We start from the raw sequence: 16,632 nt of genomic DNA on the forward strand, positions 1-16,632 counted from the left end.
CATATATGACTACTGGAAAACTTTGATCTATGATTTAGGAAAGGCAGAGAAACCAGAGAGCTAATGGCTTTTTGTGTGGAGATAAGTATGGGATTTCTATTTAAAAACTCAGAAGCTCTAGTGAAGTATGTTTATAGCTTTGATTGTACAACCCTATAAACAGATTTGTGAACAACAGATTCAGTTTCAGAGAATGAGGCACAGCTTCTACCCAACGATTTTAAAGGAATCAACCCCAGATGTGCTATATGTAGTATTGTCAAGTCAGTTTGACAAATGCCTTCTGGAAGAGCACTATTACCTCTCCATAATGGATTTTTTTTTCCAGAAGACAATTGGTGGACACATTATTTCTATTTTGTCAATATCCCCATCTTTAGGTATCACTTCTCTGGTCTTGGTTGGCCCTCACTCACCATGTCCCACAAACTATGGCCACTTTTCCTGACACAGGGTTGGTTTGTGACACACACTGAGCCAATAATTAAACTCCCATCTCCTTAAAGAGAGTACAAGTAGAATCTTCCCCGAGATTGCCTCATGCTTATTGGAAGAGGCAATATCTCTTTATCTCTACATTTTACAGCTAAAAAGAGCTAAGCCAGAGATGGCCAGTGGTTATCTTACTCACACAGTGAAAGAAATCTTCATTTCAATGAAATGAGAGTTTAGAAGGAGATGCAAAGAAAGATCACTGGCAATATTCCTGGGGCCCATGGGTCTGATTGAACATTTAGTTGACTGTTCTCCTGGACATCTTTTAGTGAGCCAATGAAATTCTGTTCCTCCCTGAGATTGTTTGAATTGTTTTGCCACTTTAAAAACATCCAGTCTATTTTAACAAATTATTTGGATGAATTGTATTTGAGTTGAATCTACTACTACTTAATTCCTCCAGTCCACATTCTCCACACCTAGTTTGAGTCAGAATAATCTAGGATTGATGCATATAATTGCATTTTTTTTCTGTTTAACTGGAGACATAAAGTGACAGTGAAGGTCACTCAGTTGTGTCTGACTCTTTGCGACTCCATGGACTAGTCCGTGGAATTCTCCAGGCCAGAATACTGGAGTGGGTAGCCTTTCCCTTCTTCAGGGGATCTTCCCAACCTAAGAATTGAACTCAGGTCTCCCACATTGCAGGTGTATTTTTTACCAGCTGAGCCACAAGGGAAGTATAAGTCAGGAAGATTTTCTTACATCAGTGTCTTTAAGTGAAGAATCTGCTATGGCCAATAGCTCAGAAAATGCCCATTGGATACAGATATACTGGATTAATAAAAATGTAAAAGTACTAGGTAAATAATTTCAATGTTATATAAGTGATGATAAAACTAAGAATACAGGTTTCCATTCAGTTTTTAAAAGTATCAAAGAGGTATGTGATGAACAAAGACTACAACAATACAAGTAAGGTAGCCATGAAACTTCATTCTTATGAAAATAGAAAGGATTCCCTTATTCATTAATGATCTACCTTTCTAAGTAATATGTAATTTTTGTCTCTCTGCCAATGGGCATGGCTAAATATTGATGCAATCACATAGGGTGGAATATCAGTGAATAGGAGGCAACATTTTATATTTATACTATATTTCTCTAGAGTCAAAAACTAGTAATACCCTGGGGTTTTAGGATTTCTTTTCTCAGTTGTGAGCATAAGAGCATGAAAATGAATGAATGGGGAAGAACTGGGAGAAGGATGGGGTGGGAGGCTGGGGTTAGCAGATGGAAGCTGTTATATGCAGAATGGATAAACAGCAAGGTTCTACTGTACAGCACAGGGAACTAGATTCAATATCTTGTTATAAACAATAATGAAAAACATTAAAAGTGTATACAAATGTATAACTGAATCACTTTGCTGCATAGCAGAAATTAATACAACACTGTAAATCAACTATACTTCAATAAAAATAAGAAAATGAAATTAGCTTGAAGGGATTACTAGTATTTTACCTGATTTTCACCTAAAAAGTGTTCATTTCATATGATTCAACATGAGCATTCAATGATTTTAATTCTAATATTATTACAAATATGACATGAACATTACTAAAGAAAGAACACCTACTACAAAACAGGAACTGGAATAAGTCTTTAATTTACTAAAAACATGTGATCTTTCATAACATTGACAGTTGTAAAATACCAATGAAAGAAATTGAAATTGAAAGTCACTCTGCCGTCTCTGACTCTTTGCAACCCCATGGACTATACAGTCCATGGAATTCTCCAGGCCAGAATACTGGAGTGGTAACCTTTCCCTTCTCCAGGGGATCTTCCCAACTCAGGAAAGGAAACCAGGTCTCCTGCATTGCAGGTAGATTCTTTATCAGCTGAGCTACCAAGGAAGCCCAATATATGTAAAGCCCAATTGGTAAAGTACCAATAGGTGTAATTATTTTCTTACTATACAGATGAAGAAAATAAGTCTCTAAAGGTTAATTAACTGGCCAGTGTCACAGAGACTGTATATATGGGAGCCAGGACTTGAACCCAATGAATCTGGTTACTGAGTCTGCACGATTAGCCGCTGTGTTATATTATGCCACAAAGTAACACTCCAAATTCCAGGCTTATATTTCACCTTTTCCAGTCATAATGCAGATACAATAAAACAAGGTAAGATTTCTTGAAGTTTTATATTCCTCTTCCTCTGATTTCTTATTCAGGATATCAATGAAATGAGACCACTTTTGGTGTCAGCACAGTCAGGACTTCTTTGAAACTCTGGATCTGAGTCAATGGAATAACAAGTAAAACTCATTACTTTATTGAATGCCATTGTTGTTTCAGATTATCTCCTAGTCATCTCATTTCATGAGGGAGGGATTTCTACTCTAGGCTTTTTAGAATGGCCAACAAAAGTTACCTGACACTGGACAGAGGAGATAGACAGCAATTTATAAATCACGTGCACTCTCAGATTGGGGGAGAAAGATGGTGCCTGTCCCACAGGGCCACATGGAAGCTGCATTCAGGGACAGAGTGAAAAAGTAAGTCTGTGGGAGTCAGTCTTTGTAGCATCAAGAGGATGGGGTGACCCATGGTGTCCATGGAAGGATGTGGTTGGCTTGTTTGAATAATGCCACAAATGGGCAGGAAAGTAAAATCTGCTAGTCAGAGATGGGCAGGAACTGTGTCTGGTCCTCTTAGAGGGTTGTTTGGCTAAGGGGATTCATCCATGAGAGCACTGTGGGGAGGAAAACCTGCAGTTAGGTCCCTGGTGCTTCCCTAGTGGCTCAGATGGTAAAGCATCTGCCTGCAATGCAGGAGACCCAGGTTCCATCCCTGAGTTGGGAAGATCCCCTGGAGAAGGGAAAGGCTACCCACTCCAGGACTCTTGGCTGGAAAATCCTATGGATGGAGGAACCTGGTGGCCTTCAGTCCATGAGGTCGCAAAGAGTCGGACACAACTGAGCAACTTCACTTTTCAGTTTCCCTAGGTATCAAGGCAGCAGAGAATATTGAGCCTTGATTTTAGGCTTTAAATGCTGTTGTCTGGCTTGATGGTTCTAGTAGGAGCAAAATCTAAAACAAAAAAAACACAAAATAGTCCTTGATATGTTTGGCTAAAACTGAATGTGAGAAAACTTTTGCTCTAGCCAAAAGAGGAAGGAGGATGACTAATCATAAACAGTGGTCAGAGGCATTGCTTCAGTACTTTGTAATCTTCAGGTCCTAACTTGTCCTTAGGTTTTTATAAAAGCACAGATGAAATGCTAGATGAAAATTTCCAAATCATTTATACAGATGTTCATATTTTCAGGCTAACAGACAGGACAAAAATATCTTCAAATATTTTTAAATGTCTCCTTTGAAGGTCCTGTAGCATAAGCTACACAACTACGTGATCTTGGGCAAGTTGTTCCACTTTCTTAGGCTCAATTGCTTGACTTTCAAATAAGATCTAATAATATCCATTTCAAGGGATTACATGAAACTTGAATAAAACAACAGATATGAATGGGTTGCCACTTCAGAATACTCAATAAATATTTTTCCTTTCTTTCTTCCCCTCCACTTACCATTTGGTTTTTGTCTCTTTATACTATTGACAATTATTAGATGCTACCTTACTTTCTATGGTGTGCAGATGCAGCTGTAATTGCTAGATCCTTTTATCAGGCCATTGTAAATGTAACAATTGAGTCAATCAAAAGGCATCATCTTAGTATTGAGTATACAACTATATATACATATTACTACTATACCATGTCATCCATGAAATCTCTAAAGTCTCAACGTTGAAAACAAGAAGCTACCAGAGTGGAACAAAGATACTTCTGCTTTCAGTTGTCTGCAGATTGCATTTGTAATGTTTAAATACTAAACAATGATATTTTTTTAGTGCTGGTGGGAAGTGAAATGTCAATACCTCCAGTAGTTAATCAAGTATTTCATTGCTAGGTGAAGTAGAAGAAAAAGGAAACATAACAATAATGGCCTATTCTTTAGAATACAAGATAATCCCATAGGACCTTTCTGCTAAAGTTAAATTTTAACTTAATTTGTTCATCATATATAGACTTCCAGATGTACAAGCTGGATTTGGAAAAGGCAGAGGAACCAGGGATTAAATTGTCAACATCTGTTGGATCATAGAAAAAGCAAGAGAATTTCAGAAGAACTTCTGCTTCATTGATTACACTAAAAACTTTGTGTGGATCACAACAAACTGTGGGGAATTCTTCAAGAGATGGGATTATCAGACCACCTTACCTGTCTCCTGAGAAATCTGTATGCAGGTCAAGAAGCAACAGTTAGAATCAGGCATGGAACATCAGACTGGTTCAAAACTGGGATAGGAGTACGTCAAGGTTGTATATTGTCACCTTGCTTAGTTAAATTTTATGCAGAATACAGATGCAAGATACCAGGCTGAATGAAGCACAAGCCGGAATCAAGATTGCTGGGAGAAATATCAATAACCTCAGATATGCAGATGATATCACCCTTATGGTAGAAAGTGAAGAGGAACTGAAGAGTCTCTTGATGAAAGTGAAGAAGAGAGTGAAAAAACTGGCTTAAAATTCAACATTTAAAAAATGAAGATCATGGCACCTGGTCCCATGACTTCATGGCAAATAGATGGAGAAACTGGTTTGAAACAGTGATAGACTTTTTTTGGGGGGGCTCCAGAATCTGCCAATGGTGACTGTAGAGCCATGAAATTAAAAGATACTTGTTCCTTGGAAGAAAGGCTATGACAAACCTGGACAGTGCATTAAAAAACAGAGACATTACTTTGCTGACAGAGGCCCATGTAGTCAAAGCCATGGTTTTTCCAGTAGTCATGTATGGATGTGAGAGTTGGACTATAAAGAAGGCAGAACACTGAAGAGTTGATGCTTTTGAAATATGGTGTTGGAGAAGACTCTTGAGAGTCCCTTGGACTGCAAGGAGATCCAACCAGTCCATCCTGGTTTGATCAGGAAATCAGGAAATTCAGGAAATCAGTCCTGAATAGTCATTGGAAGGACTGATGTTGAAACTGAAACTCCAATACTTTGGCCACCTAACATGAAGAGCTGACTCATTGGAGAAGACCCTCATGCTGAGAAAGATTGAAGGTAGAAGGAGAAAGGGATAACTGAGGTTGGATGGCATCACTGACTCAATGGACATGAGTTTGAGCAAACTCTGGGAGATGGTGAAGGACAGGGAAACCTGGTGTGCTTCAGTCCATGGGGGTGCAAAGAGTCAGACACAACTGAGCAGCAACAAATACCTGTTTTATGCTAGTAATTCTATTAACTTCTTACTAAACCTCATAATAGCCCATGGACACCCCAAACTTAACATGTCCATGATGAAATTCCCATGTTGTACCCATTCCCTACATTCTTTCTCTTCTCTCCGTTTTAATGAAGGGAACTACCAATGTCTATCAAACTAAATCAGAACTAGGGCTTCATCTGGGGTCTCTTCCCTCTCCTATCCTTCATAACCAATCATTCCTATTGTCCTGTCAATGCTTAGTCTTAATCCACTTTCGTTTTTTATCCCATCACCACCTTCAGCTTTCATCCAGATTAAAACATTCAACAACAGCTCTGTTGTCACATGCATGTTTCACATAGTAACCAACTACCTTTTCTTATATAAAAACATTCCACACAATAGGAGATAGGAAGGTATCAGCATGATGGTGAAGATCCACTCTAGCCTATTTCTTCAACTAATTACAATTGAAATCTTTGGACAAAATACAAAACTGATTGTTTGAGAGTTCTAAACAAAGCAGGTGGAGTTGAGCCAAATCTTGAAGTAACTCTACAGAGCTGTATCCTGAGATTTTTTTCCCCCCCTATCCTATTGTTGGGTTCCTTTAATGGACCTTTAATGGACCCCAACTATAGGTCCTTTAATGGACCACTGTGGTGGTCCAGAGTTGACCGATAAGAAAGTAAAGGAGAGAGAAAGAGACTGATATTCCTTGGTTTACAAAGAAAGCCAATAAAGCCCCTGCATGGGGCTTGCTCTGTTCACGAAGGCCTCAGGCGCCCTCTCAATGGGGTGAAGGTGCAGAGCACCTTCTCGAGAGGGTCTTAGAAGCCCAGGCAGGAAAATGAACACAGAGGACTTCTGCGCTCCAAAGAAATAGCCTGAGAGAGAGAGAAAGAAAGCAAGAGACGGGGACCAAAGCTCTGATGGAGCAAAGGTGTTTTAATCAACATGGTGTGGACATATATACTGTAGTTATTCTCAGCAAAGATAAAGATTAAAATTCCAGACTTAGAAAACATAGGCGATCCATATTAAAGAGAGAGAGAGTTGTAAATAATCACTTTTACCATATGGTTCATAAAAAGGAAGAGGGTACTTATCACCATATAGAAAAACTAATGAAGGAAATGGCCTGGATTCCTCAGCCCTCGGGAGAGGCTTGCCTCTCCTCTTAATTCCGGAATATTCAGGAATTAATAAGGAACAGAGAATTCCTGACAGATCCAAAACAGCATGTAGGAAGCCTCCTGTTAAATGCTTCCTGACGATTCCCCCTATTTTATTATATTTGTAAAAAAAAAGGTCCTGACCAAATGAGTTTGGTTAGTATTAACCAACCTTATAGAAAGGCTACGGTAAACAACAAATATAATTATCAAGACAATCACCAAAGTTACAGTTCCAGACCCGATACTGTGGGTAATACTTTGAAACCATCCTGGTGGGTCTAGCCCGGATAATTTGTTCAGCTAAAGTTTCCAAATTAGGGGAAGAGGGCAGATTTTTACAAAAAGTTTTAAACATTTCCTTTTGCAGTAAATGTACATTCAGAGAGGCATTATCATATATATTCTGTAAATGAAATTTGATTTGTTCCCAGTTGTAGGCACTATGATTGAATTGAACAAGAGTGACACAAAATTGAGTAGCTTAAAGAGATAGAGGAGTTAAGACAAGTATATAGTTTGCAATTAATACAAATTACAGAACATAAAGTCTTATTAAATTGTAAATTTCCTATGGCTATAACAAAAGGGAGTGGAACACAGTCCTGTATAAAATATGACTGATTATAGCGAAAGAAATAGTTACTATGACCACGAGAGGTCTCTGTGAAATGTCCGGTCCAAGTTCCAAATTTTTTGCTGTTTGCAGCAAGTTTTCCAAATGTCCCATTGTTCAGGCCCAATTTGTTTATTGAGGACGATTAGAAGAGGAGGAGGGGGTGCCATTCCATAGTCAAGCCAGCCAAGAAGTCCTTTGTTGTGGTAATATTTCATTAGTAACCTTTTACATAATGTTTTTTGTTCTTTCCCTAACTCTTTCCCTAAAGTTTCAGTGGTGTAAACATGGTTCACAGTAAATAACCCAAGCAACTTCCGAAGGTCTTCGTTTGGAGGCAGGACGAAAACTCAAGTTTGTCTGCTGACGTTTATGTGTAGTACTGCTGGGCCCATGCACAGGGAAGGACTTCATATCCTAAAGAAATGTTAATTAGTGTTCCTTCCTCCCCAGGTTGTGATGGCTCCTTCACATTCTAGGGAGGGGGCATACGTATAGAGTCATTAGTTGAAAGGATTGGTCCTCTCTCTGTCCATTTGACCACCTGTAATAGAGCGGGGTTGGGTATTAGTCAAGCTTGAGCTGGGGGTGGTCGGGGCGGGGGGTGGGGAGAGCTGGGGGGTGGAAGGGGGAGGTACAGGCCAAAAGACTGAGCATTGCCAGGAGAATGTATTCAGGACTCCGAGGCAATCCCTGTTGAGAGACCAAATTTTCAGCTCAATTAGTAAGGGTTTTTATTTGTCCCCAGGGGAGATCATGGGGTGATGCCTCTGAGGGCGGTGCTTTCTGGAGATCTTTAGAGTGGACATAGCCCATATTGGGATTTCTTCTTCCTGGGGTTCTTGTTTCATCTCCATTTTGAATGCTGGGGGCCCCCTTGGGTTTAATCTTCCAAAGAGGTTAAAAAAAATTAAAACAAATAAAACTGTATTAACAATAGATATAGGTTTAGAAAGTATCTTATGTTGGGATCTAGTGAAGTCTGCTTTAGATAAGGAAGACAGTAGTGTACCTGTGTATACTCCCTTTTAAAAATTTATTTATTTGCAACTTTAGTGTCTGATGTGTTCATTTGTGTAAGTCTTGTGTCTGTGGATTATAAAGAATACCTGTAATATATTTAATAGAAAAAGATTGTAAAAATTGTTTAAAGTGTCTAGAAATATAGACAGGGTATAACATGTTGTGTAGCCTTGCCATGAAGAGGTGTGGCCCAGATAAAAGAGGAAGGAAAATAGAGGAAGTTCAGGGCAATGAGTTACCTTGTGCGATGGGTCAAAGATGTTCAGTTCAGTTCAGTCACTCAGTCGTGTCCGACTCTTTGCGACCCCTTGAATCACAGCATGCCAGGCCTCCCTGTCCATCACCAACTCCTGGAGTTCACTCAAACTCACGTCCATCAAGTCAGTGATGCCATCCAGGCGTCTCATCCTCTGTCATCCCCTTTCCCTCCTGCCCCCAATCCCTTCCAGCATCAGAGTCTTTTCCAATGAGTCAACTCTTCACATGAGGTGGCCAAAGTACTGGAGTTTCAGCTTTAGCATCATTCCTTCCAAAGAACACCCAGGGCTGGTCTCCTTTAGAGTGGACTGGTTGGATCTCCCTGCAGTCCAAGGGACTCTCAAGAGTCTTCTCCAACACCACAGTTCAAAAGCATCAATTCTTCGGCGCTCAGCTTTCTTCACAGTCCAACTCTCACATCCATTCATGACCACAGGAAAAACCATAGCCTTGACTAAACGGATCTTTGTTGGCAAAGTGATGTCTCTGCTTTTCAATATGCTATCTAGGTTGATCATAACTTTTCTTCCAAGGAGTAAGCGTCTTTTAATTTCATGGCTGCAGTCACCATCTGCAGTGATTTTGGAGCCCCCAAAATAAAGTCTGACACTGTTTCCACTGTTTCCCCATCTATTTCCCATGAAGTAATGGGACCAGATGCCATGATCTTCGTTTTCTGAATGTTGAGTTTATTTCCACATGTAAAGCATCCTTCATTTCCCTTTCTAAAGGCAGCAACCATTGTTTTAGCTAGCATTTGTATCTTCTGAGTTTCTGATCCTAGATTGTGACAAGCCTTCAAATAATCAGTAATAGTCCCTGTCTCACAAATTGGAGCTATAGCTTTTTGACATTCCTGATTTGCATTTTCATAAGCAAGTAATTTCTCTAGTTGCCTTTTGGCTTCTTCTCCAATTACAGTATGGGAAATAGCAGTTTCTAATCTAGCTAAAAAATCAGCATACATTTCATTAGATCCCAGAACTTTAAATAAGTGATGAAGTAAAGTAGCAAAGTGATGGGGCTTTCCAGCCATTTTATCCATGTCTTAGTACTTACCGGCCTCAATAGGCCCTGAGGGCACTCTATCAGAATTTGCCTACGTATACCAAGCTCCTGTTCTGGGTACCACTTGTTGGGGTCCATTAATGGACTGGAACCTGGTGGTCCAGAGTCGACTGATAAGAAAGTAAAGGAGAGAGAAAGAGGCTGATATTCCTTGGTTTATGCAGAAAGCCAATAAAGCCCCTGCACGGGGCTTGCCCTGTTCATGAAGCCCTCAAGTGCCCTCTTGATGGGGTGAAAGCGCAGAGCGCCTTCTGGAGAGGGTCTTAGAAGCCCAGGCAGGAAAGTGAACACTGAAGACCTCTGGGCTCCAAAGAAAGCCTGAGAGAGAGAGAAAGAGAGAGAGAGAGAGAAAGCAAGACACGGGGACCAAAGCTCTGATGCAGCAAAGGTGTTTTAATCAACATGGTGTGGGTATATATACGGTAGTTATTCTCAGCAAAGATAAAGATTAAAATTCCAGACTTACAAAACATGGGTGATCCATATTAAAGAGAGAGAGTTGTAAATAATCACTTTTACCATATGGTTCATAAAAAGGAAGAGGGTACTTATCACTGTATAGAAAAACTAATGAAGGAAATGCCTGGATTCCTCAGCCCCCAGAGAGGCTTGCCTCTCCTCTTAATTCCTGAATATTCAGGAATTAATAAGGAACAGAGAATTCCTGACAGATCCAAAACAGCACTCAGGAAGCCTCCTGTTAAATGCTTCCTGACATCCTATCATACATTTTCTCTCAGTATGGCAGGAGTAGTGCAGTCTTCAGCTAAAATTTTGAGTAAAATTCTGTGTTTCTGGCTAAAGGAACAAAGAAAACAGGACTCTTATGGTGAGATGTTATCGAGAGATGGATGCTCAAAGGAAGAGAAGAGGCGCTTCTAATTCTCTGTATAGGAACATGCAAGTGTTAGTCCATACCTTGAGCTACGTCTTTGTGGGAGAGACCAACATAGCTTAACTAAGGCTTAGATGAATGAGAGAATAAAATGACACACACAAATCTTTTAGTGCAGTCTTTGAAGAGCGTGCATATGGAATAAATACAAACCAAAGATGGTGAATGCTTGCAGAACTCAACTGAACTCTGCACAAGTATCTGTCTAAATTCTGAGCTGTTCAGCATAAGGCAGATTCAAACCCTCATAGCAAACACTTTGAGAATTTAACCTAATAATTGAGCCTCTTCCCACAGAAGAGAAGACACAACCTAATTAGACTGATTGCTTGCTGAAAGGAAAATAATAATATTTTTCAGAGCACTTTAAAAAGAACAGTGCCCAACAACTTAACATCCACAACATTCAGGGTGTAATCCAAAATTAATTGATTCAAAAACTAAACAAATTTCAACAGTAACAAATAATAAAATGTGACAGATAATAAAATGTCACAAAATTGTAAAGGTAAAAATAAACATATGCCAAGCTTGAGGTTAGTCCAAATGCTGGAAAAATCAGACACATGCTTCAAAACATACTTTAAACTTTATTAATATTTATGTAAAGAAAAATATTTTGAAATGAGTAATAAAAATTAGAAATTGTCAACAGAAATAAGAATTATACAAAGAACTAAATGTGAATTTTAGAGGTGGAAAACAGAATATAAGAAAATTTTTAAAAATGCTAATTGGATCCAATAATAAAATAATGACAAAAGAAGAAAGAGTAAACAAACCTGAGGGTATATCAATATAAATTATCCTAAGGCTAGAGAGAGAAAAGATTAAAAAAGAAGAACAGAGTTTTGGTTTCTTTGAATGTGTAATTGAAGTTCAAAAGAAGGGGGCAAGGAAATTGGGTTGAAATAGTATTTAAAGCAATAACAGTAGGAAACTTAAATTCTTGAAAAATATATTTATAGGTGGAAGATTGGCAAATTTCAACCTAGATAAAACCAAAGAAGATCATGTGTAGATATATTATAAACAGTTCACAACTAAAGATGAAGAAAAATGTTTAGAAAATGGCATGACACATAGTGGAAGAAAAATTTGAATAAATTTCTCTTTAATATCCTTAAAGCACTGAAAGAAAGAAATAGAAACTCAGAATTCTATCTCCAATAAAAATATTCTGCAGAAATAAAAGTTAAATAAATAAATTTAAAAATAAACAAAATAATAAACTAAAAGAAAATTTATGAAATTCTAGAGGAATTTCTTCAAGGTGAAAAGAAAATGATACAGAGATTAGAATTTTTAGGAATTAAGGAAAAGCAAGAGAAATATCAAATAGCAGGATAAATGTAAAAATTACCTTTACTGAATAAAACAAAAATTAAATTAAAGCAAAAATTAAAACATTTTTGAAATTATTGAGGTATATAGAAGTAAAAAGTATGACAATTGAGACAATTAAGAGATGAAGATGATTGTGGTGGAGAAAAGACCTAATATAGTTGCAAAGATTTTCATTTTATATAAAGTGATACAATATTAAAGGTAAAAGATTAAGTATGTATACTGAAATCTCTAGAGAAATCACTAAAATAATGCAAACAGATATTGACAAACATTCAGTAAATAAAATGAACAGGTGAAATAAAAAGAAAGTAGTAAAATTATAGACATAAATCCAATGCAATCCATGATTATATTAAGTGTTAATAGTTTAAATACCTCAATTTAAAAAAAAAGCATAAAAAATTGCCAGAGTAGCTTAAAAAGCAAGAATCCTCTATGTGCTGCCTACAAGAAATATATTTTATTTTATTTTTATTTTTTAAATTAATTTATTTATTATAATTGGAGGCTAATTACTTTACAATATTGTGGTGGTTTTTGACATACATTGACATGAATCAGCCACGGGTGCACATGTGTCCCCTATCCTGAACCCCCTCCCACCTCCCTCACCACCCCATCCCTCTGGGTTGTCCCACTGCACTGGCTTTGAGTACCCTGTTTCATGCATCAAACTTGGACTGGCGATCTATTTCACATATGGTAATATACATGTTTCAATGCTATTCTCTCAAATCATTCCACCCTCACCTTCTCCCACAGAGTCCAAAGGTCTGTTCTTTATATCTGTGTTTCTTTTGCTGTCTCACATATAGGGTCATTGTTACCATCTTTCTAAATTCCATACATATATGCATTAATATACTGTTTTGACAGAGAAGGCAATGGCACCCCACTCCAGTACTCTTGCCTGGAAAATTCCATGGATGGAGGAGCCTGGTAGGCTGCAGTCCATGGGGTTGCAAAGAGTGAACACACTGAGCAACTTCACTTTCAATTTTCACTTTCATGCATTGGAGAAGGAAATGGCAACCCACTCCAGTGTTCTTGCCTGGAGAATCCCAGGGTTGGAGGAGTCTGGTGGGAGGCTATCTATGGGGTCGCACAGAGTCAGACACGACTGAAGCGACTTAGCAGTAGCAGCATACTGTACTGATGTTTTTCTTCCTGGCTTACTTCACTCTGTATAATAGGCTCCAGTTTTGCCCACCTCATTAGAACTGATTCAAATGTGTTCTTTTTAATAACTGAGTAATATTCCATTGTGTACATGTACCACAGCTTTCTTATCCATTTGTCTTCTGATGGACATCTAGGTTACTTCCATGTCCTAGCTATTGTGAACAGTGCTACGACTGGGGTACACTTGTCTCTTTCAATTCTGGTTTGATCAGTGTGTATGCCCAGCAGTGAGATTGCTGGGTCGTATGGAAGTTCTATTTCCAGTTTTTTAAGGTATCTCCACACTGTTCTCCATAGTGGCTGTACTAGTTTGCATTCCCACCAACAGTGTAAGAGGGTTCCCTTTTCTCCACACCCTCTCTAGCATTTATTGTTTGTAGACTTTTTGAGAGCAATTCTGACCAGCATGAGATGGTACCTCACTGTGGTTTTGATGTGCATTTCTCTGATAATGAGTGATGTTGAGCATCTTTTCATGTTTGTTAGCCCTCTCTATGTCTTATTTGGAGAAATGTCTGTTTAGTTCTTTGGCCTATTTTTTGACTGGGTCATTTATTTTTCTGGTATTGAGCTACATGCACTGCTTGTATATTTTTGAGATTAATTCTTTGTCAGTTGCTTTGTTTACTATTCAGAGAAGGCAATGGCACCCCACTCCAGTACTCTTGCCTGGAAAATCCCATGGATGGAGAAGCCTGGTAGGCTGCAATCCATGGGGTCGCTGAGGGTTTTCTCCCATTCTGAAGGCTGTCTTTTCACCTTGCTTATAGTTTCCTTCATTGTGCAAAAGCTTTTAAGTATAATTAGGTCCCATTTGTCTATTTTCACTCTTATTTCCATTGCTCTGGAAGGTGGGTCATAGAAGATCCTGCTGCTGCTGCTGCTACTAAGTCACTTCAGTCGTGTCCAGCTCTGTGCGACCCCATAGACGGCAGCCCATCAGTGGGATGCCCCGTCCCCTGGGATTCTCCAGGCAAGAACACTGGAGCCGGTTGCCATTTCCTTCTCCAATGCATGAAAGTGAAAAGTCAAAGTGAAGTCATTTAGTCATTCCCGACTCTTAGCAACCCCATGGGCTGGAGCCTACCAGGCTCCTCCATCCATTTTTTCCAGAAGAGAGTACTGGAGTGGGGTGCCATTGCCTTCTCCAATAGAAGATCCTACTGTGATTTATGTCAGAGAATGTTCTGCCTATGTTTTCCTCTGGGAGTTTTATAGTTTCTGGTCTTATATTTAGGTCTTTTAAATCCATTTTATTTTTGTGTATGGTGTTATAAAGTGTTCTAGTTTTATTCTTTTACAGGTGGTTGACCAGTTTTCCAGCACCACTTGTTGAAAGATTGTCTTTTCTCCATGTATTTTTGCCTTCTTTATCAAAGCAAAGGTGTCCATAGGTGCATGGTGTTATCTTTGGGCTTTCTATTTTGATCCACTGATCCATATTTTTGTCTTTGTGCTAGTATCATACTGTCTTGATGACTGTAGCTTTGCAGTATAGTCTAAACACAGGCAGGTTGAATTCCTCCAGTTCCATTCTTCTTTCTCAAGATTGCATTGGCTATTCGAGGTTTTTTGTGTTTCCATACAAATTGTGAAAATATTTATTCTAGTTCTGTGACAAATGCCATTGGTAGCTTGTTAGAGATTGCACTGAATCTATAGATGCTTTGGGTAGTATACTCATTTTCACTATATTGATTCTTCCAACCCATGAACATTATATATTTCCCCATTTATTTGTATTATTTGATTTCTTTCATCATTGTTTTATAGTTTTCTACATATAGGTCTTTTGAAGAAACATATTTTAAACATAAAAATAACATATTGAAAGTAAATAGGTGCAAAAAATTGCCGAGAAAACAGTAAGCCTTACTATTTATAAAATAAAATTAAAGAGTACTACCAGATATAAAAAGAAATATTTCAGTAAAAAATTTCAATATGACAAATGGGATAATTCAGAAGAAAGACATAAAAATTATTAATATACATGTGTTCAGTGATACAGCTTCAGTTCAGTTCAGTTCAGTCACTCAGTCGTGTACGACTCTTTGCGACCCCATGAACCACAGCACACCAGGCCTCCCTGTCCATCACCCACTCCTGGAGTCCACCCAAACCCATGTTCATTGAGTCGGTGATGCCATCCAACCATATTATCCTCTGTCGTCCCCTTCTCCTCCTGCCCTCATCTTTCCCAGCATCAGGGTCTTTTCAAATGAGTCAGCTCTTCACACCAGGTGGCCCAAGTATTGGAGTTTCAGCTTCAATATCAGTCTTTCCAATGAACATCCAGGACTGATCTCCTTTAGGATAGACTGGTTGGATCTCCTTGCAGTCCAAGGCACTCTCAAGAGTCTTCTCCAACACCACAGTTCAAAAGCATCAATTCTTCGGTGCTCAGCTTTCTTTATAGTCCAACTCTCAAATCCATACATGACCACTGAAAAAACCATAGCCTTGACTAGATGGACCTTTGTTGGCAAAGTAATGTCTCTGCTTTTCAGTATACTGTCTAGGTTGGTCATAACTTTCCTTCCAAGGAGTAAGCGTCTTTTAATTTCATGGCTGCAATCGCCATCTGCAGTGATTTTGGAGCCCCCTAAAATAAAGTCTGACACTGTTTCCACTGTTTCCCCATCTATTTCCCATGAAGTGATGGGTCCGGATGCCGTGATCTTCGTTTTCTGAATGCTGAGCTTTAAGCCAACATTTTCACTCTCCTCCTTCACTTTCATCAAGAGGCTCTTTAGTTCCTCTTCACTTTCTGCCATAAGGGTGGTGTCATCTGCATATCTGAGGTTATTGATATTCCTCCTGGCAATCTTGATTCCAGCTTGTGCTTCTTCCAGCCCAGCGTTTCTCATCATGTACTCTGCATAGAAGTTAAATAAGCAGGGTGACAATATACAGCCTTGACGCACTCCTTTTACTATTTGGAACCACTCTGTTGTTCTATGTCCAGTTCTAACTGTTGCTTCTTGACCTGCATACAAATTTCCCAAGAGGCAGGTCAGGTGGTCTGGTATTTCTATTTCTTTCAGAATTGTCCCCAGTTTATTGTGATCCACACAGTCAGAGGCTTTGGCATAGTCAATAAAGCAGAAATAGATGTTTTTCTGGAACTCTCTTGCTTTTTCAATGATCCAGCAGATGTTGGCAATTTGATCTCTGGTTCCTCTGCCTTTTCTAAAACTAGCTTGAACATCTGGAAGTTCATGGTTCACGTATTGCTGAAGCCTGGCTTGGAGAATTTAAAACATCATTTTACTAGCGTGTGAGATAAGTGTAGTTGTGTGGTAGTTTGAGCATTCTCTGGCATTGCCTTTCTTTGGGAT

Source organism: Bos indicus, chromosome 21 (genome assembly GCF_029378745.1).
Source record: "Bos indicus isolate NIAB-ARS_2022 breed Sahiwal x Tharparkar chromosome 21, NIAB-ARS_B.indTharparkar_mat_pri_1.0, whole genome shotgun sequence".
Taxonomy (NCBI): Eukaryota; Metazoa; Chordata; class Mammalia; order Artiodactyla; family Bovidae; genus Bos; species Bos indicus.